This window comes from Mustela nivalis (genome assembly GCF_964662115.1).
Source record: "Mustela nivalis genome assembly, chromosome: 1".
NCBI classification, from domain to species: domain Eukaryota; kingdom Metazoa; phylum Chordata; class Mammalia; order Carnivora; family Mustelidae; genus Mustela; species Mustela nivalis.
The window spans coordinates 6,924,003-6,948,039 of NC_139020.1; the positions used below are offsets into that span (position 1 = coordinate 6,924,003).

A 24,037-nucleotide genomic window follows, 5' to 3' on the forward strand; every position below is an offset into this window, starting at 1 on the left:
TGTTATTTCTTGAAGTTTGTGTTGGGAAGCAGTATGGTCAATTCTCTGTTAAATAAGATAATGCAAATCAGATGCAAAATTTTTAAGCTTTTGAAAATGTCTAGCATGCATGAGAGATATTTATGAAATGAGGCATCATAAGAATTTTTATTGATGACAGCTTTGCAATTAAGTGTGTGTTCACTAAATATGGAGGCAGATGAGAACCAGCAGTAAAAATTGTTCCAAGGGAGGTTGACACAGCACAAACTGAATGGATCATTCCGGGCGGATGTTTTAGATTTTGGCATGGGCAGTTTTATTATTCCAGAAGAACTTCCTTGATCTCCAAGGTTTGCCTGAAAAAACAACATTTCTTTAGATCAAATGATTTGTGGATTTCTGATAAAGGCAAAATATGTGATTAGTACCCGTCCTTTGAGGACAGAGTATCTATTACCCATTAAGTGGATTTTTATTGTCCACCGGTAAAAGCCAAGAAACTCACTCAGGTCCCCCAACGGAAGCCCTTCTGCTCCAGCGATCCCAATTCTTTTGATGTTTCCAACATGCTTTGCTGGTTCCTTGTTCTGCATCACTTTCATTAAGTCATATTTCCCTCTCCCTGAAGAGTGCTCACCTTCCAAATCTCCACAAATTCATTGTATTTATTTATTTATTTCCAGCATCACAGTATTCATTGTTTTTGCACCACACCCAGTGCTCCTTGCAATCTGTGCCCTCTCTAATACCCACCACCTGGTTCCCCCAACCTCCCACCCCCTGCTGCTTCAAACAAATTCATTTTTTAACTTTCTTTAAGATCAGATAGAAAGGAAGTTTCAAAAAATGTTCTTCTCTCTTCCCCACCATAATTTTGCAATTCATTCTTTATGTACTGTCTTCGGAACTTGCAGAAATAATTTATAAGCTAAAATATTGACCTTGTTTACATTTTATTGGGAATTGCTCCTCGGTTTTTGCATATGTGTATATTTCAACAGTCTAGTCTTTTCTTTGGGAATGAAGTCTGTTTCTTCCTTAAAAGAAAATCCATATCAAGAATAACCTGAAATCAGAATAGAGATTCCTATCATGTTGGACATGACCTACCAATTAATTTGAGTCTTGAGCACTACACTCTCATGTTGACTTCCAAGATCATGCATCATCCTCAGTAATATGCAAACATGCTTTCAAATCGCCTTTCTTTAAAAAGACTTCTTCACTAGACTCTATGTTATCTCCAACTGCTGCTCTATTCCTCTGACATCACAACTTCTTTGAAGAGTTGTGTAAATTCACTCTTTTGTTTCTCACTACATATGCTTTCTCCAAACTACTTCATTCAGGATTTTAGAAACTAACTCTCGTTATGGTCACCTACAACTTCCGTCTCACAAGTCTATTGTTGAATTCCCACACTGCACCTCACTAAAAATTCTTCTTCATATTGTACATAATAATTACTCTCTCTTCTTTCACCTGACTTTCAGAGGACCATAGTCTCTGCATTGTTTTCCCATCTCAGTTCACTGGCTGGTACTTGCTCTTCTTCCTGACCTCTGAGGACTCATGTAGTAGTCTTGACTGCGATACTTAAGCTGTTCCTTTGAACTTACGTCAGATCCTGACTTCAGTTCTCTTAATCCTATAATCAATTCTCAATTGCCCCCAACATCCCAGTTTTCCTAAGAGCATATAGGGCTTTGTTCCTGGACCTCACCTCCAGCTATATTTATTAAGCAGGTAGCACTTTCCAGTTGCATACCTTTAATTACCATCCATATGTTGAAGGCTTCCTAATTTACATTCCCATCCTCAACCTTTCCCTTGAATTCTGGACTAGCATATCCAGCTACCTACTCGACACTACCAACTTGGATGTGTTTGTGTACACAGGCCAAACTCACGACAAAACAATCAAAAATGTTTCATTATTTCCCCTTTAGTATACAAGGTTCTATTTCTCCCCCTCTTTCATGTACTTCTTGGAAAGCAAAAAAGCTGAAAGGCTGGGAACTTTACCTGCCAGGCTCCTCTGCCCTTCAGTTTCTGGTTGCATCCCTGTTCTGCTAATAAAGAACCCAAGTGTGAAATTTTTGAAGGTGGAGGAGAAATAGAATATAGTCTGCTTCCCCATACATCAACAGTAGACATGAAAGCTTTGGCACACATGAGTGTGAGAGTAACCTCTGCGTGGTCCAATAACTGCAATAACTGCAATCACTCCTCTCAGTGCTATGGCCCAGTGGTGACCATCAAGCCCAATTTCCTGGACTTTCCTAATCTCTGATGGAAGCAACAACATCTGCATTCACTGGACCAGCAGTGATGACAGAACTGAATGTCACCGGACACCTCTCCTAACTTGTGTTTCCCAGCTCTTCCAATGTTTTTATAAGCAGTCAATTCCCCACATTAAATCTCTTTCTGCTTAAAATACCTCGAGTGGTTCCTTTTTCCCTGTATGAATACCGCTGATACGGCTTCCCTTCTTCTCAATTAATAAGATCAAAATTTACCCACTTGCAAAGAACAAAAATTTAGGAGTCATCCTTGACTCTTTATTTTTCTGTTTACAACTTGAATTCAGTCTAAGAAAAAGTCAGCCTAGACATTCCTCCAAAATATATGCTGAGTTCCACTCCCTCACACCTCAAGTATAAGATCCAGGCCCTTTACTTCAGCTGCAAGATCTTGAAACGCTAACCCTCTCCTCAGCCATCTCCTTGCTATGCTGTAATGGTCTCCTTGTTTTTTAGTGGAAATGACAAGTTAATCTGCACCCAGCGTGTATTACTATTTTCTGTGCTTAGATTCCTTTATCTCTATACCTGCCTGTGGTTTGTTCTTCTAGTTCAAATTTAGGTCTCTGTTTAAAAACTGCCTCCTCAGATAAAACTTTTCAAACGACCCATCTAAAATAGCCCCTCAAACACTCCTTCTCTGATCCTTTAGCTTGTTTATCACTCTCTGAAGTTGTACTGTCTATTTACAAAATTTCTTTGGGACTATCTATGCCCTCTACCTAGAATGTTCATTCTAAGAGGGCTTGGTTGGCATTCTACCCATTGCTTAGATTGTACCTAGCACAAGGTGGGCATTCTGTAAAAAGTGGTTGAATGCATAATTGGATGGTCTTACTCCTCTGTTCGGAGAACTTGAGCTACCCAAGAGGCACAGTCAGCTGATTTTCTCAGGATATTCTCTCCATGAGCTAGTGACAATCGTAAGACCCTGGTAAAATCAAATGGAAACTTCTAAAATTACAAAGTTATTGAGGACACAGACTGTTTTCCTGACATATACCTAAATTCTTAACAGGGATTCAGCTGAAAATAAAGAAAATCCATTTAAATGTTCCTTAGAAACATTTTCTCTATGCATGGGTTTTAAAAGTTATTTATAATAGCATATAGCACATCAATATGTAACATCCTTAAATTGAAAGACATGGCCCACATTTCCCTGGCTGGAGTCCACATAATGGATCAACCCTTGATAAGCAAATGCATATCATGTGTCAAGATCCATGCTGCATGCTATATATGTGAAGTGATGGGCAATAGAAAGTCAATGAAGAACAGAGAGCAATGGAAAAATACAAGTTAAGAAATAAAATCATCTAAAGGCCAATGAAACTTATTTAACTGCCAATTTTCTGACTTGGCGGAATTATTTCTGAGAAGCCAAAAATAGCAGGGGAGATTTGAAAGGCATTAAGCAAGAAGTCCAGAATGAAATGCAAAAGGCATGACTTCCAAGAGCTAGTAAATAATGATATATTTGCGTTTTTAACTATTCCCTACCACCACCAAGGATGTAATTGCTTTCATATGAAAGCTCCTTGATATAAGCCCAAGATGCTAAACTCTGTCTATTTACATGGATACTGATGATCTCACTGCTCAGGGCTCAAACTATTGGAGGAGCTGTACCATGTTATCTCTGCTAAAGCAAGGCAGAGATGTTTCCTGCAGAAAGCATTGTTAGAAAAAGTCTTTTGCCTTAAACAAAGAAGCAGAGTAAAGTTGGCCACATATTACATAATATCAATTAAATAAGTATATACATAAGTATATATAAATACATAATATGAATAATGATGGAAGTTATTCATTTTGTTTTCCAAGTATTATTTCTCCCCGACTAGGCACATTGTTTTTTTTTTTTTTTCCTGCTTCCTTAAGGCTCTACTTGACTACTTAAAAATTTCCAGCCAGTAATATCTTAGTATAAATGATATATTCATCACTGCAGTATAACTACATCTATTCTGAGTGCCAGATAGCTTATTAAGCATTTTACATATATTAACTCATTGATTTTCACAATAACCCTATGAGGTAGGTATTTTATTATCTCCCCTTTACAGATGGGGAAAATGAGGCTTAGAGTAGTTACGTCGTTTTCCCCCACGGCCAATTCCACCGAGGGGCGGAGCTTAGATTTGAACATGTGGAGTCAAGCCTCAGCACCTCTACTCTCAATCACACAAAGGATGAGAAGGCCTCTAGTGTGTGCAAGGAGCAAAATGAAGTCATCTGTTTCAGGAGTAGTGTATTTATATATGACAGTCAACCCAGGGGTCCGTAAGTCCATAGTAGCTTCTTATCATAGTTACCAGGGCCTGTACTAAAGTCTTATTTTATGAATGGAGCTGTATTAGTCAACATCTATCTCTCTCTCTGAGAAAGGAAGGAAGGAAGGAAAAAAAGAAGGGAGGGAGGAAGGAAGAAAAAGAGAGGAAGAAAGAAAGAGGAAAGAAAGCGAAAAAGAAAGAAAAGGAGAAAGCTTTATTAGAAAGAATTGCCTCACACAGTTAGGAAGGCTGACATGTCCAAAAATGCAGTGTGGATTCACAGGAGAGACAATTATGCAGATGAAGTCCAAAGGCAGCCTTCTGTAGAATTTTCTTGTGCTTAGAAAGGCTAGCCTTTTTGTTCTATTCAGGCACTCAACTGTTTGGATGAGGCCCACCCACATTATGGAGGTCCATCTGCTTTAGCCCAAGTTCATCAGTTTAAATGTTAATCTCATACAAAAGAGCCTTCCCAGCTGACACATAAAACGAACCATCACAGGAATATAAGACCTAGAAAGGTTGAGTCTGTAGTTCAAGTTTACATGACAAAGCCAACATCAGAGCTCAGGTCTTCTGGCTCCCCAGTCAATATGACCATAACACCACACCATCTCCCTCTGAAACCATGAGACCCATGTGCCACCCTCGAGGAAAGGGGTAAGGAAAGAGTGAAGGTGCCCTGTTCTTGAGCTCTGCTGTCTAATGGCAGGAGCTTTAATTCCTTCTTGTCAATTCCTTTGTAGTTGATGCACCAAATAAAAGTTTTTATAAATAGCAATTGTCTGTTATTTACTGCTTTGAAAAATGGAAACACAGGAACCACAAAATGTGGTTTAAAATTAGGTAAGGCATATGATTTTTCCAAGTTGTAGCACTTTTGCTTATTAGAACGAGTGCCTAACCCCCTCAACTAAGAAAGACCAGATCTAGCCCACAATAAGGAGTAGGAGACAGACTACATTTGAGCTAATCTGAAAACTGCATTTTAATTACTTTTTTTTTTAATTTTAGACTCTCCTGACTTCTTCTTAAATGATACTTCTTGTCCCCTGCCACATGCCATACTTTGTGACATTACCAAAGCAGGTGTCAAACATTGTGTTGGTGTAATATTGGCCAACAGCACAGATGCTCAGGAACATATCATCTTGTTTGAGGTTAAAGGCATTGTTCTATCTCCTTATACATGCAAGATATGTGTATGGACATGAGCTGGAAAAAACCTCAAGGCATAGATTTTGTTTTTATAGACATGATGCAACCAGGAATACTGAGAACTCAAAGTTTCAAGAGGTTTATCCAAAGTCAACTATTTTTTCCTTAAGATCCCAATTGTCACATTGTTTGCATGCCAGTAACTACTAAATGGAGCACTTTCTAGGTGCAAAACACTGCTGAGCACTTTCCAAGTATTGCTTCCTTTCTCTCATACATCCCTGAGGTCATTATGATATATACCCAGTTTACAGATGTGGCAATTGAGGCACAAAGAGGTTGAGTGACTAGCTCAGTGTCAACCCCACTAGCAAGTGTTGGAGCCAGAAACCAATTCTCTCATCATCTAGACTGGGGATTAGCAAATATTTCCTGTGAAGGGCCAGATAGTAAATATTTCAGGCTTTGTGGGCCATACATTCTCTGTTGCAAATTTTTAGCTCTGCTATTATAGCAAGAAAGCCGCAGAAAACATGTGAATGAATGAGCATGGATGTGTTCCAGTAAGTCTTTTGTGGACACTTGTGAGTCACCCAAAACCAGCAGCTGCCTGGATCTGGCCCATGGGCTATGGTTTGCCAAAACTTCATTGAGGCCATCACAGGTTCGGACTTGACAAAGAACTGCAGAATGAATCTAGGAATTTGGAGTGAAACAGGTCATTTCTACCAGTCGATCATAAAGCTGTAATTATCAAGTAAAATATTAGAAAGAAAGACCTTATCTCCACTTAAGAGCGGGTTTAAGTATCAGAGAACAGGCAGCTGAGATGTTAGGGTGTGTATGTGGAGCAAAGCAAGTTTGTCATTGGGCCTGAAGTTCTACTCACAGATGTTTGTGCTGGGAAGAGAAAGCAGAGGGACTGGGTGGGAAATAGCAGCACCATTCAGAAGGCAGGTGCAAGGGCACCTGGGTGGCTCAATGGGTTAAAGTCTCTGCCTTCAGCTCAGGTCATGATCTCAGGGTCCTGGGATCGAGTCCCACATTGGGCTCTATGCTTGGCAGGGAGCCTGCTTCATCCTCTCTCTGCCTGCTTCTCTGCCTACTTATGATTTCTGTCAAATAAATAAATAAAATATTTTAAAAAGAAGAAGGAGGAGGAGGAGGAGGAGAAGAAGGAGGAGGAGGAGGAGGAGGAGGAGGAGGAGGAAGAGGAGGAGGCAGGTACAAGACAATACCCTTGGAAAGAGTAAATGTTCTTCCTGGTTTTTTTTTCTTTCTTTATCAGTTCTGGGGAAGACCAATATGAGAACGTCCCCTTTCCTTCCCTACAGTGAGTAAAGTAAGCTTGAGACATTGGAAAAAGCTTAAGAGGGGGATGGAGGTGCCTGTGGCTAGGCAGAGGCCAACTCTACTTTCTGGGCGAAGGAGTCCAGTCAGTCTTTGGGTTTTGAAGCCCTGGGCTCCGAGGGAGCTTTCAGGGTGCCACCACAGGAGAGAGGGACAGCGGGAGAATTAGTATCCCAGTGGGCTGCGCACTAATTGCTGCGACCTTCTGGGTCAGATCATGGTGTCCCATCAGCAGAGCTTTGCTCTGAGACATATCATCCACCTGGAAGATTCAGAGTGGTCTGGTCAGCAGCTGTCCGGCAGAGCCTTTCAGGTGGATGGAACTGGGGTGAGCCCAAGCCATGTGGCTGCTGGCACCAATCCAACCCTAGCTCTGTGTGTGGAGTTTGAATAAGCTTGGCCCGTTTGGATCAGGTCAACCCCACCGAGCTCCCAAGCAATTTGCAGAGGAGACAGCCTCAAGGGGGAGATGTTGGACTTCCAGACAAGATGGACCTTGAAGGGAGAATTCATTTTTAGTCAGGGGGAAAAATAAAACGAATAGATGGGAAATGTTTGCACCCAAGCTCTGGGAAACCTTCACTGGGTTATCTGAGGACTAAGTGAGATCCCATATTTAGAGACTTCCTCATGTGGCCTGACGTGTCCAGAGGAAGAAAAACTGTTCACCTCATGCCCCCCCACCCCCGCCTTGGACATTCTCCACCCATTAAGGAAGAAAGAGCTTCATACAGGCTCTGCAGACCCACTCTGTGAGTCTTCTGCCTATTCACCCCTTGTGTTTCTGAGTTTAGAGACTGGCCCTCATCTTCTGAGCCTGATGCAGGGGCAGACCTGGGTGGCCAATTGGCAAATCGATCTTCTCTTTGCCTTCTGCTTCTCAGTGCCAACCCTTAGCACCCACTCTTGGAACACTGGATTCCTCCCCTCCGGACTCAGACATCTCCATGCCCTTACGCCCTCAAGCCCTGAGACTGCCCGATTCCCAGCCAGGATAAGAGGGCAGCTGGAGGTCCAGCGGGGTGTGTGGGGGAGGGGCTAGTTACTGAAAAGCAGGTGGACAGGTGGAGCACAAGAGGAGTGAGACCTTAGACGTGGGGCCCCAGGGAGCACCTGCTGCTGTGTGTTTCAGGGGCGAGGTAGCGCCACGTTCTGCCAGCGCTGCCCTCGCTGTTTGTGTTGACCATCTGGGGGGCTGGAGAGAAGGGGCCCGTGTAAGGTCTAGCTCATCATTCTAGTTATTGACAGTAGTAATAACAACGTGAGTAGAGAAAATCAAAAGCAGGATGCATGGAAACTTTTTGAAATGGCTTATCATGTCTGTCTCACTACCAAGAAACATCACCATGATTACTCCATCACTAAGGGTCCCAATTGCTTCTTTCCTCGGTGACATGCACTTCCAAATCAACATCTCAAGAGCTGTGGTTGCAGCTCTGATGAAGGCGGCCGTCTCTACAGGCTGCGCTTGCACTTTTGCGTTATCTCTAGATGGTCATTCTCGAAGGACTTACTGTCTTCTCTTAACAAAGGGCAGGGCACTGCTCCCAAGAGGTGGCTCTGCAGACCAGGAAGCGACTCCTGGATCTCTTGTCAGCCTGGGTCGTCCCGGTCGCTGTCCTAGCATTTCTCTTTATTCTGATGCTCTGTCTCCTGGGGCCTTGCCAGCCTGAAGAGACTGTTCCTCACAGGGCTGGCCAGTTCCTAGAGATAGTAAATGATTCACCTGCAAACATACTTCCCATATGTAAGCCAATCAATAGAGAGCTCATTCCCAACCAACTCCTTTACTGGGCTCTCACACTCTGGGTCCCTACCCTCCTGCACAGATCCACCTGGGGTCAAGAACCAGACAGCTAGAGAAAGCCCCTACACCTCAGAGCCCTCCAAAATTATTCAAGCCGGCCAATCCTATGTCTGGTTACTCTGCCTCATCTGTCACTTCCCACGGAAACCACACTAAAGGCTCTTGCTCATGCCCTGGCGGGACAGTCTGTCCCCTGAGCAACTCCATTGCTTCCCATATGGCCCTGCATGGCGTGGCCTGGCCTCTCCTCTTGGGAACTGTGGCCCATACACCATCTTTTCAACGGCAGTCATCCGATTGGTTGGTTTCACCATATTCGAATAATAATAAAATCTACACTTAAAAAATATATTTGTTATATTTATTTTAAAATTTATCTTCTCATTTATATTTACCTGGCTTATATTTATCTTTACTTTGACATTTTCCTCCCTAATTTTGTCTTGTTTCTATGGTTTTCATATGAGAAAAATCTCCCAACCCTAGTTGTAGAGTTAGATGAATGTCAACCATCGATTAGACTCATGGAACTAGTCCCATGAGGAATGTACAGAGCAACTTTCTGGCCCTAGAGTTTCCTGCTGACCCGTTGCATCGGGTCCTCCTCCCCCGTCCCCAGCACTTGTGACCTCGCTCACTCTGTTAAATTGATCATGAGGGGGATCCCCTCATCTCCAACAATGCATCCTATTCTCAAATCTCTTTTCCTCCTGATGTTAATAGAGCCGCTCAGCCTCCTCACAGTGACAGTCTGCCTGGTACCGCTGTTCCATCAGGTCATGGTCCACCTGTGTCTCCATATTGAAAGCGCATGTGGTGCACAGAGCACCTGTTGGCATATTTCTTGGCCTCTCTGTGCAGGCGTTGACGCATCTTTCCGGACACTGAGCTGTGTTTGCAGTGACGTCATGTCTTCAGCTGTTCCTCCCCAGGAGAACTGTAGGGTTCTTGAGGCCTCCTTTCCTTTCCTACTGTCTCTGCCCCTTTCCCGGAAAATGTCCAGCAGTCTCGCTGATCTGTTTCTCCTAAACTCTGACCTCAAAGTCCTTCCGACTGCACCCCTGCCCCCGCTCCAGAGCACCTGCCTCATGCACAGTGCGTGTGCTGTCAGCACCCCGGGTCCGGGCTCCCCTCTCCGTGAGAGTTTCTGTTATGCTGTAACCAAGTGTACCACGATTCAGCAGCTCCAAGTGACATGATCGTGGCCATAAATTCCCGAGGGTCCAACGTGTGAGGACAGGGGACCTGGGCAGCTCTGCCGAGGCGGCTCATTAGGTTGCAGTCAGGATGGGACTAGACTCCCGGTGACATGGAGATGGGACACGGGCAAAATGGATAAAAGACCTCAATGTGAGATAGGAATCCGTCCTAAAATCTACACTTTAAAAGAGTCAAGTCCCCAACAAATGCCACAGATCCCTGTACTCCTCTAAAAGCTGAAGGTGACCCAAACCCGCATGCCTTAAAGATGTTCTAGCAAAAATGTGCAAAGAAATGGCCTGGACGGGGAGACGCAGGCTTCAGAGGCAGATTCCTGGGGTAGGGGCGGAGGTTGCCTCCTGCCCCTTCTGCTGTGGAACTGGGTGGTTATGCACCTCTCTGGGCTTCAGGCCCCTCGTCTTCAAAAAAGGAAGCTCAACTAACTGGGTTTCAACTAAAAATCTTGGAAAAGATACCTCAAAGGTTTGTATCATGCAGTAAACATTGGAAACGGTGATTGTTGCTGGTAACATAACTCTTCTTTAATAATTTTTATTCTTTAATAACTGGCTACCCACATTTTATTTTTTAACCAGAAGATCAAATCTTATCTGAATGAAGATTGCCATTGGCCCCTTTTCCTTAATTATTCTCTTAAACATTTGATTTGCGTTGTGGTCATTTAAAAGGTATAGACCCCATTAATCATTTAAACTTCGAAACCTTTGGGTTAGAATTTGACTGGCACCTCAAACGGTGTTTTGCTAACTTGAAAGGTTGGGCATCCAATATCGCCTCTGCGGACAGACTCCAGCTTGAGAAGCACAGCATTAAAAATTAAGCACTGTCCACAGGGGTGATTGCTTCATGCTGACAGAATCATAAAGCCAACAAATGGGGGCCCGACACACATGGGGACCCTCGAATATCCCAGTAATGCATGAAGCTATTACCCACATGATCCACATTATGAACATAGATACGTAGAAGTAGATGGAAACTGTAGGAAAGAAAAAAACCTTCTCCAAGAGAGATCCCCAGGTATAGTTATTAAGTAGTTTTAAAATAATCCGAATCAAGATGGGATTGGGAGGGAGACAAACCATAAGTGACTCTTAATCTCACAAAACAAACTGAGGGTTGCTGGGGGGAGGGGAGTTGGGAGAAGGGGGTGGGATTATGGACCTTGGGGAGGGTCTGTGCTTTGGTGAGTGCTGTGAAGTGTGTAAACCTGGCGATTCACAGACCTGTAGCCCTGGGGATAAAAATATATGTTTATAAAAAATAAAAAATTAATAAAAAAAATCCGAATCATCTTGAAGATTTCAAAAACAAAAAACAAACAAAAACAAAGTACAAACCCAAGAGGAAATCTCTGCAAATAGACCGTTTCCTTCTGGTTGCACAAACTTTTATTAAATCAGCTTTCTGGACTAAAGAATTTATCCAGCCTCCACATGATAAACCTCAAATCTCAGGAGTGACAAATGACTACATAAACAGGGGAAGAAGGTTGGCTCACCCCTCACTGACACCAGCATTCCCAGCTTCATGGGTGTGAGACTTGGGTGCTTACCTTGGCCTGTGCTCAAAGGCCTCCACACTTGACTTAATTCTCTGCTGTCTTGAAAGTTTCACACTTTTTGAACAATGTGCCTGTATTTTCATTTTGCACCGGGCCCCTCAAACTATGTAACCAATCCTGTTCACCCCCATTCACTGCCCAAGGGATAAAAGGGTACAACCCAGGCCAAGACCTGCCCTGGGAGGTTGCCTTGGAAACCGTGGAGGGCCATCAAGGCACAATGACAGGAGGCTGGCTAGTCAGAGAACCCCCTTCTGGTAGAAAGAAAATGAGCAAATTTAAAACATTAAAAATATAGCAGATACCATCTTAGAAAAGATGAAGCATCCTACTTCAATTGAAAATAACGGAACAAAAGAAAATGAAAAGCGTGCATTTTTTTTTTTTTCAAACCCTACCAGCTGGCTGTTCTCTCTTGTTTATCTTGGCATCTGATTCTTTATTTGGTAGCAAATTAATCTGGGTAGTGATCCCTATCGTAAGTCTTCTGAGTGGTTGAAAGGGCTGATTTTATTACAAGAGCCTAATTCTTGGATGCCTGCAGCCTGTTGGAAGATACAGAGCAGGCAGAACCAATGTCTTCTGCTCTTTACAAGGTCAGTGGTCCAGAGAACTAATGTCTTGTGTCTAAACAAACAGCATAGGTGATTCCAGCTCCAGGCCCTTTCTCTTTGCCTTTGGCATCGGAAACAGCAAAAGGGATCACGCTGGTAATCGTTGATCAGATGGGGAAAAGACAGAGGTAACCTTTGCTCTTAGCACCTCCCCATCTCTTTCCAGGGTCCCTGTTTCTTCGCTGTGAGATGCTTCTAATTCCCAGGGTCTGTTTTGCTCAGATAGCGCTGTTGGCTCTTTGCTGCTCCCTCCCTCAGTGGGTTGCCTGACTGCCCTGCCAGTGCCCCACTTGCCAACCCCTGCAGCCTGTAACCTCAAGACTCCACCTTCAGCCCCTCATCCCTGGAAAACACTATGCAAATAAGACATCCCGGGACAGATGACATGGCAATGGGGAATGCTTGCACTTCACAAGACGAGACTCTAGGATATGGAATCCACAGGTGCTGCTCCAGACTTGGAGGTTCTAGGAGTACTTCCACACTTGACAAGGACATGATGGGAGTAAGATGGGCCGGGGGAAAGACTGTCGAGATCTACTTAAAACAATATTATATTTTCTTGAAATGTTTGGAAAACATATGTTATAGGCAGGGTCGGGGCGGGGTGGTTTCTCGCCCTGAGACTGATCCAATACATCTCCATGCACACGTTTCGCCAGCGACAGAGAGAAACTGGTGGGCTTCCAGGGGTGTGGCCTGGCTTCCTAAAGATTTCAGTAGCATGGGTGTATTTGTTCCTGTGGTTTCTTATTTAAAATAAAAATAAGAAAATTAAAACTCTTTAGGAAGCTAGGCAATTAGAAACACCAAGGAATAAAAGTTATTCCCAATCAAGTATTAAAGGAGATCAGCATTAAACTAGAGTTTAGACAGTCTGGACCAACTGAAAGATTTGGAAATGGGTAGAAGGATGGCTGCGTGTCCTGTCCAGTGAGCCCATCTGAACTGTCTCCGTCTTCCATCGTCCTTGAGCTCCCTTACTGCCCCTACGTGACAGAATGCTGCCTGCCATGCAGTTGACTTCACCCCTAAAACTCAAATGAACTGTGTCCAGTGGAAATGCATTTCATCTTTTCTCTAGGACTATTAACCTATTTTGCTTTTATTTATTAATTCATGTTAGCATTCCTGATTTCCCGTGTGTGTACGTTGAATTCTTGTTTGAACCCACTGTGGCACTTCGGTGGTTCCTTCATTAGTTCATGAGCTAAATCTTTAGCACACATTCATTTTAACATTATATAAGACTCATTATTTTATCCTTTTAAAAAATTCTTCTTGTAACCAGATTCCCACTCAGTAATCTGAGTTGGTTGTGACAAAAGCTCAGTTTCTTTTAAAGCTGGTGACGAATTGTTCAAATTTATCTGAACCATCTCTCCTTAGAGTTCCAAGTCCTTCTACAGGAGAAGTTCTCCAGGTGCATCAGTGGCCAGAGACCCTAAATTTCTGCATCTACAGCCAAAGAGTGAGCAATTCACAGTTGTTTTTATGTGTTTGTTTTATTTTTGCTTTTATTTTTGTTTTTGGAAGATAACCTTCACTGGATGGAAAAAAAAAAAAAAAACTTGTTTTCTCTTTACTTCCAGTTTTTATGAGGAATGATACTGAATTTTATTACCTTTTCAGTATTTGTAGTAATATGGTATTTCTACATGACTTTTTTCATGTGATAAGTTGCATTAATGGAATTTTCTGGGGTCAATGCAGGCTTCATTCCTGGTTATAACTGATTTTTAATATTCAATTTTCTAAGGTCTTATTTAGGATTTTCACATATACTTATACGGAGAGATTAATTTTTTCATCTGTAAGCGTTGGTGTCTAGGTTATATTAAACTCACAGAATGAGTTGAGGACTTCCAATTTTTTCTAGGCTTGAATGAGTTTGCATATACAATTTTAACAATAAATGGTTTATTCACATCTTCTGCTTATTCCTGAGTCAATTTTGGTAAATTATTGTTGTTAGAAAATTATCTAAGATTCAAAATTATTGGTATCATATTCTCTGGTAATATTAAAAGTATTGACTATATCCTATACTTTTATGTTCTTTTTCATTCTTAATATTGTTTCTTTATGTCCTCTTTTTTCCCCCCAGGATAATCTCACTCAGAGTTTGTCTGTTTTGTTTGTTTCTTATTTTTTATTTTGGTGAAGTCCCAAGAGCTTATTTTTGCTTTTATTTCCTTTCCCTCAGGAGACATATCTAGAAAAAGTTGCTATGGACATGCTGCCTGTGCTCTCTTCTAGGGCTTTTTTTTTTTTAATTTATTTTTTATTTTCAGCGTAACAGTATTCATTATTTTTCCACCACACCCAGTGTCTGTTTTTTAAACTTTTTGGAAAACCAGCTTTCAGTTTTCTTGATCTTTCATCTTCTTTATTTTTGTCTTCTTTCATTAATCTGATGTTGTCTTTTTGTCTCTTGTTCATGATATAGAATATAAAAGAGCAGCTCTGTGCTCTTTAAAATGTTTTGTACTTGAAAAACTTCATTATGCAAACGTAACACAAGCTCAAGGTCAACAAATATTTCAAAAAGGATTCTTGCCATTTTGATTGATATTCAAGTACAGTTTGATGGAAATTTTACATTCAGCCAGTGGGGATTTCAACATGGCATGGATTACATTGGAAATGTCACTTGTAACAAGATAAATAGTAAATGCAGGGAGTACTAGATGAAACCATGAACAAATATTCATTCTGACAATATAAACACTTGTTTCCAAATTCGTTTATTCAATATTCATACCAGAAGTATTTATGGAGTACTGTCAGGATATTGGCAGTTCACTGGTAGATAATACCAGGGAGTCCCTGCCCTCCTCAAGTCTGCCTTATAGTAAAGGAAACAAACAATAAATAAGAAAATTTAAAAATGTGTAATGCAATTTCAGATAGACTTGGGTGTTATGAAGAAAATAAATCAGGATCAAAGGATAAGGGATAAGTTATTTTACATTCTCTCCTAATGTTGAAAGATATCTAGTAATGAATTTACTTTTATATATTTTATGGACTTTGTAAGTCATGTCTAGGCAGAATCAATGAATATAGTGGTGGAGAAGGCAGTTGGAATCATTATAAAGTTCTATGAATTTTTGTCAACGTCCATACCACCCTGAATGTTTCTGATCTCTTCTGATCTCAGAAGTTCTATGAGTTTTTATAGACTAGGTTAACTATATGAAACCGATAGACCTCTCCACTTGATGTTTGGATAAGAAAACATAACAAACATTAAAGAGCAGACGACTTTATCTACTTTGTGAAATATGTTGGGAATTTCAGCTAAACACCTGGAGATCTTAAAAGATTATATTTGTCAAAATTACTGTAAATTGAATAATGCCTAATCATTCTACTTGCATCTTCATTTGGAGGTGCAGCAGGAGAGCAGCATCTTTCGGCTGTGGTGACTTCTGCTTAAATTTGTCCTAGAGGCCCTAGCTCATGTTTACCAGATACAGTCCAGGTTTATCCACTCATACCATGTCTTCCTTAACCTCTTTTTTTCTGTGCTCTCTTCTGATTCTGTAACAAAGACTTTTTGTAGGCAGTGGTAGGGTTGATGTATGTGCAAATTAAATAAATAATACACAAAATATACCCTTCTACTTAAATTTTCTCCTTTTGAATATGAACACAAGAATATGTGTTTATGGTTTCAAAATATATTTTTCCCAATTCTCCACTTTTTCTTGAGGGATACAAAGTGAGATCTCCACTGATAAAATGAAGTTGGGGACACAAGTTATTATTGGTTAATTTAGTTAAAGAAATGAAACCAGATTTTCTAAAAATATATAGGGAGTTTAAGAAAACTTTTCTTGTGACTAGATTGTCCAGGTAGTTGTCCCAATTAGTTCAAAAACTGTGACTGTAAGTGTCCAGGCCCTTTGAGCTATAGTCCCTTCTTTGTGCTCGCAACTCAAATTTAGTAACAGGAAACCCAAACTGTCATCCCTATTGGAAGTGAAGAAAGAGAGTCACAGTTTCAGGAATCATGTATTTTCATTTGAGTTACAAATTTTAGCAACTATATTGAACTCAAAGAACTATAGGAATTCCTTCTCTAAAGCACCTAAGTGGATGAAATGCAAAGAAGAAAAAGACTAAATATTAAAAGAGAAGCCTAAACTTACCAATAAAATATTGCCTCTTCTTCCATAAGTCTTACTTACCAGTAAAATATTGCCTCTTCTTCCATAAGTCATTTGGTATCTATATCTCTCAGTTTAAACGAATAAGTGGATGGATGGATGGATGATGGGTGGATGGATGGAGAGATGGATGGATGATGGATGGACGGATGAATGGATGATGGATGATGAATGATGGATGGATGGATGGATGGATAGATGAATGATGGATGGATGGATAGATGGATGATGGATGATGGATGGATGGGTGGATAGATGGATGGATGATGGATGGATGGATGGATAGATGGATGGATGATGGATGGATGGGTGGATGGGCTAAAAATAGATAAATAGATGAGTTGATTGTTTAGAATGACTGATTTTGGATCACTGGAGAATGAATTAAAGATTTTTATGAGTTTCTCTATCCTCTACACCCCTAAAGTTGTGTTTGTATTTTCTGAGTATAAACCTGAACATGATTGTGAATTATATATATACAAAAATAAACCCTAAATATTATCTAACTTTTGGACACCTACACCCAAATGGAGAGGCAAGTTAAACCACATATGCCAAACCATAAAAATGGGAGTCAAGTGAAAAATTATGGGACAGTGACTTTGGGCACTGAAAGTAGTCAAAGATTAGTGAAGTCTGTTCTCTAATTCAACATACTTGCTATCTTACTCCTGATCCAGAGGAGAAGGAGAAGCTAGAGCAGATAAAAAATGGAATAAGTAGGTCAGATCCTTCAAACAGAACAGATTGGAGTAGAATTAGTAGGGAGGCTCAGGCCTTTGAGTCCTTCTGGGCATTAATCCACTGTCAACTGTCCTCATATTCATGCATAATGCCTATCATGGTTAGTTTTACATGTTAATTTGACAAAGATATAGTATACAGTTATTTATTCAACTACCAATCTAAGTGTTGCTATGCAAGTATTTTTTAGAAGTACTTACATCTACAATTGCTTGAATTTAAGTAAAGGAAATTATCCTCAATAATATGAATGGGTCTCACCGAATTGACACCCTTAAGAGCAAAAACTGAGGTTTCTCAGAAAAGAAATTCTGCCTCAAGACTCCAGCATTAACTCTTGCTTGAGTTTCCAGCCTGCCAAGCTGACCTACAGACTCTGGACTTGCTGGCCCCAACATTGCATGAACCAATTCCTTAAAATAAATCTTTAAGAAAACTTTTAAAAATAAAATTTCAAGAATATCTACTGATTTATCTAGCCCTTTAGCTGGAGATCTCTCATTGGTTTTGCTTCTCTGGAGAACCCTGATGATATGGTGCCCTTATTTCAATATAAACAAATTTCCCACTTGTGTGAGACACAAGCAAGCCTGGATGTCTGTTGTGGCTTGATTTTTATGACAATTTTTAAGGAAATTTTCAGGTCAATATTGGGAGCTTGGTGATGATTTGACAAGGTTCTGAAATTAGTCAAAGCAGGGAAAATGATTGGAAATGAGTCTACATGCATGGTCCTTCAGAAATGTTTTCTCCCCAAGCCACCTTGAGTTTCCAGTGTGATGATGTTTGTGGGAAAAGAAGAAGCACATTCCTCTCCAACTCTTTCCACTCTGCTCCTTCCGTAGTGTAATTAAAGCTTTCTAATATCAGGGACTTAAACACTTGAGAGATTTTCTTAAGGGAAGGCAAGAAATGTAAAGCATTTCAATTTTAATTAAAAAGAAGAACCTCATTACATAAGCGGATAAAACCTGGTGCTGATCATTATCAATTCAAAAGAGCAAAAATGATAATTTCTAGTTGGGAAATAAATACCAGTTCATCCCCTTATTTAATCCATCAAATTTTAATTTTCTTCTTATTTATCTAATTGAAGCATAGGTGCCAGCTTTGGGAATACAGAGCTCCATCCTTCTGCTTTGAAAGGAAGGGGCTTTCTTCTCAACTGTCGCATAAGCAATTAAAGTCTCTGAACTGGGCTCTCTCAGATAGATTTTTTTTCCTTTCCACTTACTCATCCTGCCAAAAATAAGGAGGTTCATTAACCTCACACTGTTAGGCAACAGAGCTTATCACTGAGGAGTCTGGGCCGTGTTCCTTCTGTGTGCTGTGAATGAAGGATTGCTTTTCCGAAGGGAAGTGTGAGTCCAGGAGCCCCCACAGCAGGTGCCAGCTGACTTCTTCCTTCTGTGGTCATCATTGTGGTTCAGTGTCCCCAGCCAGTATTAGTAACAAAGCCATGTAGAGTCTCGAAATAATGTCCAATGGTGCCGTGATCAAATATTGCCAAATAGTGGAGTTGGATTTCTTTTACTACGGTGTGGAATTGGAGACACTGGGGCTCCTTCCTAGCAGAGTGGTACTGGAGGGGAAGCAGCTGTGAGATCCATCAGCCTCTCTCCAGCTTGTTATGCTTAAGTACAGTAAAATTATCCTGAAAAACCATTTTAAGTAGCCAGCCACTAGGGTTCCCAGACGCCATAACATTTGATAGCTATGATTTTAGCATTCGCATTATATTTTTAAGCTGTTGAGATAATTAACGATACTCTATTTTGAGCCCCATCAAGATTTGGAAATGTATCAAATGAAAACAACTTTTTTTTTTTTCTATTTTTTCCCCTTTCTTGTTACTCCTTTTCCTTGCTTCCAGGTGGTAGTATCCTTCAGAGTAAAATTTGGCCAGCATCTAGGCCTTCTCAGTCAAGGTTTAATCAGAGTTTCAACAAAGTACCAGGAAGACAGACTAAAAGGGAGTGTTTTAGACACTGAAGCGTGAAATGTCAGCTAGTCTCCCAGGGCACACTACACTAACCACATTAACCCTGGACACAAGGGTGTTTCTGAACAAACAGGAAGGTGAAAGTCTCCCGGGATTAATCCTCTGGTCATGACACTTGACCCATCTTGGACAAAATGGGACATAAAGGTGAACTGTGGGTTATCATAAAGGAGGAGTAGAATTGCTTTTTCTTCAGAGCAAGTGGGGTGTCTCAGTCTCAGCCCCTTTGATATTTGGGGCCAGTGACTTGTGGGGTTGGAGGATAGTCCTATGTGCTGCAGGGCACTTAACAGCATTCCTGACCTTCACCCCTAGATGTCAGTAGGCCCCTCCCTGACTGTGACAATCAAAAGTGTCCCCAGACACTGCCATCTGTCCCCAGGAATGTTAGGGTGGGGCAATACCAGCCCTGGACTAGAACCAGAGCCCTAGAAAGTGGCCTCAGGCTGACCACATAGAAGAGACAAAGATCAGACATTATCATTTAATTCTAAATGCAACATGGAATTAAAGGTAGAAACATACTTTTCACTCTTCAATACCCTTTGTTGCCCCTGTTAACAGTATCTGCAGATAACTAATCACAACCCTCATTGTTAGAGCTGTCACCGTCAATAGTGATGTTGACTTCATTTGCCTCTGACACAAAGGCACAGAGCTTGAAATCTTGTGCTCAGAGGGTACATGATGAGTGTTTATGCTTTCTAGGAAACTCAGAAGGAATTAGTTGCAATAAAATGAGCATAAAATGAAATTGGTTCATCGTAAAAATAAATGAACCATCTCACATGGTTTGTTTTTTATATAATTATACCTGAAATAATGCATGATTGTCAGTTAATCGATCCCTCTCTAAGGACAAAATCTCCCACATCTCCCTCGCTGTAATACTGTGTGGATACTCCCAGGGGTAGCTAACCGCCGCCAAAATGGAGAATTTTCTTCTGTCCATGTCTGCATGGTTCTCTCTGGGGTGTATGTTTGGTTGTGGGAATTCAGTGCAGTTCAATAAACGGCGATGCCACTACAACCAGCAAAGGAATGTTCTTACTTCCTAAACCACCACATTCGATCGGCATCTGGATATCTATAATTATGTTTTTAAAATTAAACTTTGGAAAATTTTTTCTGCTGGTTTACAAAAATTCAGTTTCTTTTACTTCGTATATGCAGAGCTTGAGGGTTTCGTGAACCTTCACTGGGGAAAGGCATTCACAAGATTATACTGTGTGGGGGGATGGGGGGAGCCATTTCAATGGGAAAAGGTAAAGCAGAGCTTCAAATGTCCCCCACAAGTTTCCATTCCAGCACTCTCCAATACACAAATACACACACACACTAACATACCTATATCAGTCTATGTCACTTGCTTTCCTAGAAGGCACGGTGAACAGGGACGCGTAGACTTATTACTGTTAACATTCAGAATATCATTCCCCAGAACCCTGTGGACCCCAGCCCTGTGTGAGTGCCATGAAGCCTTTCCGGGCACATGTGAGAAGACTGATCTGTCCTGTTGAGATCTGGCACCTGCCAACATATATCCAAGACAGAACATCAGGCAGACAGCTGAGACACTGCCGGCATCACACCTGGCCTGCATTTCCTTCCAACACCAAGGTCACAACCATAGACCCACTATCCAGTGAACCTGTTATAGGTAAAGCTTGCTGAGGCCCCATGTGCATGGAAATTGGGCCAGAAGAGGCCCACATCACCTCTTACTGGAGTGGCTCTTAGCCAAAAGGGCAGTGTCCTGATCTAATAAGACTAGAGGAAATCTAGAGTTGCTAGGTCAGACTCCTTTGTCAAAGGGAACGGAGCTGGGATGTTTAAGGAATGTCCCGGAGCTAACAAACCCAGAGCAGATGATGTTGTTGCGAACCAAGATATCTGAGTTTATTGAGCCTCTTTGTGCAAGGCACTGTTCTGGGACCTGTTAGACATATCAAGGAATATAAATTATGGCCTGTGCCAGGAAGCGAACAACAATCCTGAAAAACTCACTACCCAGAAAAGAGGCAAAGAAAACCAAGACAATAATTGAAGAAAGAGATAACTCAGGAAGTCCTCCGTTGTGCCAAATAGAATTATATGTATGCCATTAAGTTGTGTTCAGGAGCGCTAGCTCAGATCTATTTCAGCTAAAGTGCTTGGGAAAAACTATAACAGATAAAATTAGATTGAAACTGAACCTTACCGGATGAGCAGGTGCAGAGGGAAAAATGCAGAAATCCAGACAAGCAAACAGCAAGATAAGGCTGGGAAAAATATAAATAAGCCAGCGTGCTGATGTGGAGGCAGAGTCCTTGCTACGGCCCAGGAGTCTTGGGTGCAGATCCCGTGGCTGGACTGGCCCCCCTACAGAATCTCAGCTTCCTCCCTCTGAGTGCAGGCCTCTCTGGCCCCAGCAGAGGGGACGCAGTGAGACTGTGTGAATGTCACCCAGGTGGCAACAGGAACCTCTCTGTGCTTTGAGTCCGTGACTCCATGTCTGGGGGAGGGTCTGTGACCTCCCTGAGATTTCTGCAAGCATCCAGTGGTTTAAATGACCATCATCAATTCCGTCTCAGAATCCCTCTCCAGATGTTTGTGCCTCTTCTATGACCGAGCTCTCTGCTCAGCACTGACCCATCCCTGAAAGCATGCGACAGTGGCCAGGGATGAGAGGAGAGGTCATCAGAAGGCAAGGAGAACTACCTGAGAGTTATTGCTCTGGAGGCTCTGAGAGATATCCGCTCCACGTCTCTCTCCTAAATTCTAGTGGCTGCCAGCAAACATTGGTATTTCTTGGCTTGGAGACACATGACCCGATCTCTGTTTTGTTTGTCACTCGGTCTTCTCTCTGTGTGTCTCTGTGTCCAAATTTCTCTGTTCTTATAAAACTACCAGTCTTTGGATGAGGACCCACCCTAATCCACTGTGACCTCATTTCAACTTTATTACATCTGCAAAGACTCTTTCCACATAAGGGCCCATTCACAGGTATGAAGGGTCAGGACTTAAACATATCTTTCTGGTGGACACAATTCAACCCACAACCCTGGCTGGGACCAGATCCAAGTCTGGAGCAAGGGCTGTCAGTGAGAAAGGAAGACATGAGTGGATAAAAGGGTGTTCCAAAGGCAGAACCAAGTGATGCTCTTGGTGTGGATTTGAACAATAGGAAGGAGAAAATGATGTAGATTATGAGCCCTGTGTGTTATAAGTGAGCAAGCACGTGCTTCTTACTTGGTCAGTGGTCCGTAATCGTATAGCTCCTGGTGTGGCAGTGCGTGAATCCCATGAGTAGAGGGGCCATATTGTCCTGTATCCATCCCAGTGGGAGGCTTTCAATAAAAGGTAAGCAGAATAAAGTGGGAGGGAGCAAGGAAAGGGAGACCAAGTAAGGTTACAGAGGAAGGAGAGAGAAAGGATTGAACAAGGTGAAAATTTAGAACCATGTCTGGAGAAGGTTATGCCTTTTGTGGCAATAATACTTAACATAGATTTGTGATTCCCAATAATTGAGTAGAAATAATTTGAGATCTCAGGCAGGTATCTCCTATTCATTTGGGGATTGGGGTAGACATAAATGAGACAAGCAGCGACAGAGCTGAGAGCAGAAGCAGGAAAGCAACAAGGAGTTTGGGAGTCTTTCGTCTCCAACAGGATCCCCGTCCTCCCCCTGAGAAGGCAAGGTTAGATCTTTGCTCACAGAGGACCTCTGGGGCGTTCTTACTGGGAACTTGCCCTGACTCGTGTCTGTATGGTGAGACAGATTAGGTGAGATCAACTTGCGCGTGGGCACCCCACCCCCTGAAGATCCTGCATGGCGATTGGAGGCTGTGAAGATACCCTCCAAACCTGAGAAACATAAGTAATAAAGTCACTGTGAGTTACTTATTTTTTATTGCCTCAGATGAAAATGGATGGCAAATATACTTAGAGAATTCAGATTTTCACTGTGACTCATTACATTCAGACTCATAAATTAAGACAAGAACACCCAAGGCCAAATGGGAGGAAGGGGGAGCTGTGTTTCACCCAAGTGGCTTTACTTCCTGTTTGGAGCTTGGTGTCTGCCGGCCACACATTATTACCTGGCACAGACACGTGTGTGGGGTTTGGGAGGGGGGCCACTTGGCCAAGCCTGCTATGGGAGAGCAAGTGGACTTCCCTTCTAGTTTCCAAAGCGTTCTAAGACAGAATTCATCCTGCTCATTTTTTTTTTTTCCTACAGAAATATAAACTAGGGGCGCCTGGCTGGCTCGGTGGGTTAAGCTTCTGCCTTCTGCTCAGGTCACGATCCCAGGGTCCTGGGATGGAGTCCCACATCAGGCTCTCTGCTCAGCGGGGAGCCTGCTTCCCTCTCTCCCTATGCACCTCGTCCAGCTTGTACTCTTTCTGTCACTCACTCTGTCTCTTAAATAAATAAATGAAATCTTAAAAATATATATATAGAAACCAAAACAGGGAGACCAGTGGGTGGACACAGCCCTCTTACCTGAAGGGCACCAAAAACACACCTACAGGCAAAGCCAGGAGAGGACAGGGGAGGGTCCAGCAGGAAGGAAGGGAATCTGGATGACCTATTCAGCCTTCTTCATGGAGGTCTAGGGTTACCACTCTCCTTGGCACGGGAGCTGCAACTTTTCAGGAATGGCCAAAAAAAACCTGGAGGCTCAGGCAAGTGGATTGATATTTAACAAGTGAAAAATACACATCTTTTGCTTGCTTTTGTGCAAAATGCTGTGGATAATTGTGGGGAATCGAATACAGATGAAATCTTCCTTCATGGAGCTCAAAGCCTGGCAGGAAGATAAAATACATTCACACATCCCAAGTGGTGAATG

The 24,037-nt window shown here is 42.0% G+C and overlaps 1 long non-coding RNA gene across 1 annotated transcript in view; it reads right to left on the reverse strand.

Moving 5' to 3' along the window:
• The window catches only part of LOC309845399, a 70,032-nt gene extending 48,004 nt beyond the window's left edge, over positions 1-22,028 (reverse strand). The window contains exon 1 of the long non-coding RNA XR_014301268.1: positions 21,403-22,028. This is a non-coding gene — a long non-coding RNA (uncharacterized lncRNA). The remainder of the gene's footprint in view (positions 1-21,402) is intronic.
• Between the last annotated feature and the right edge of the window lie 2,009 nt (positions 22,029-24,037).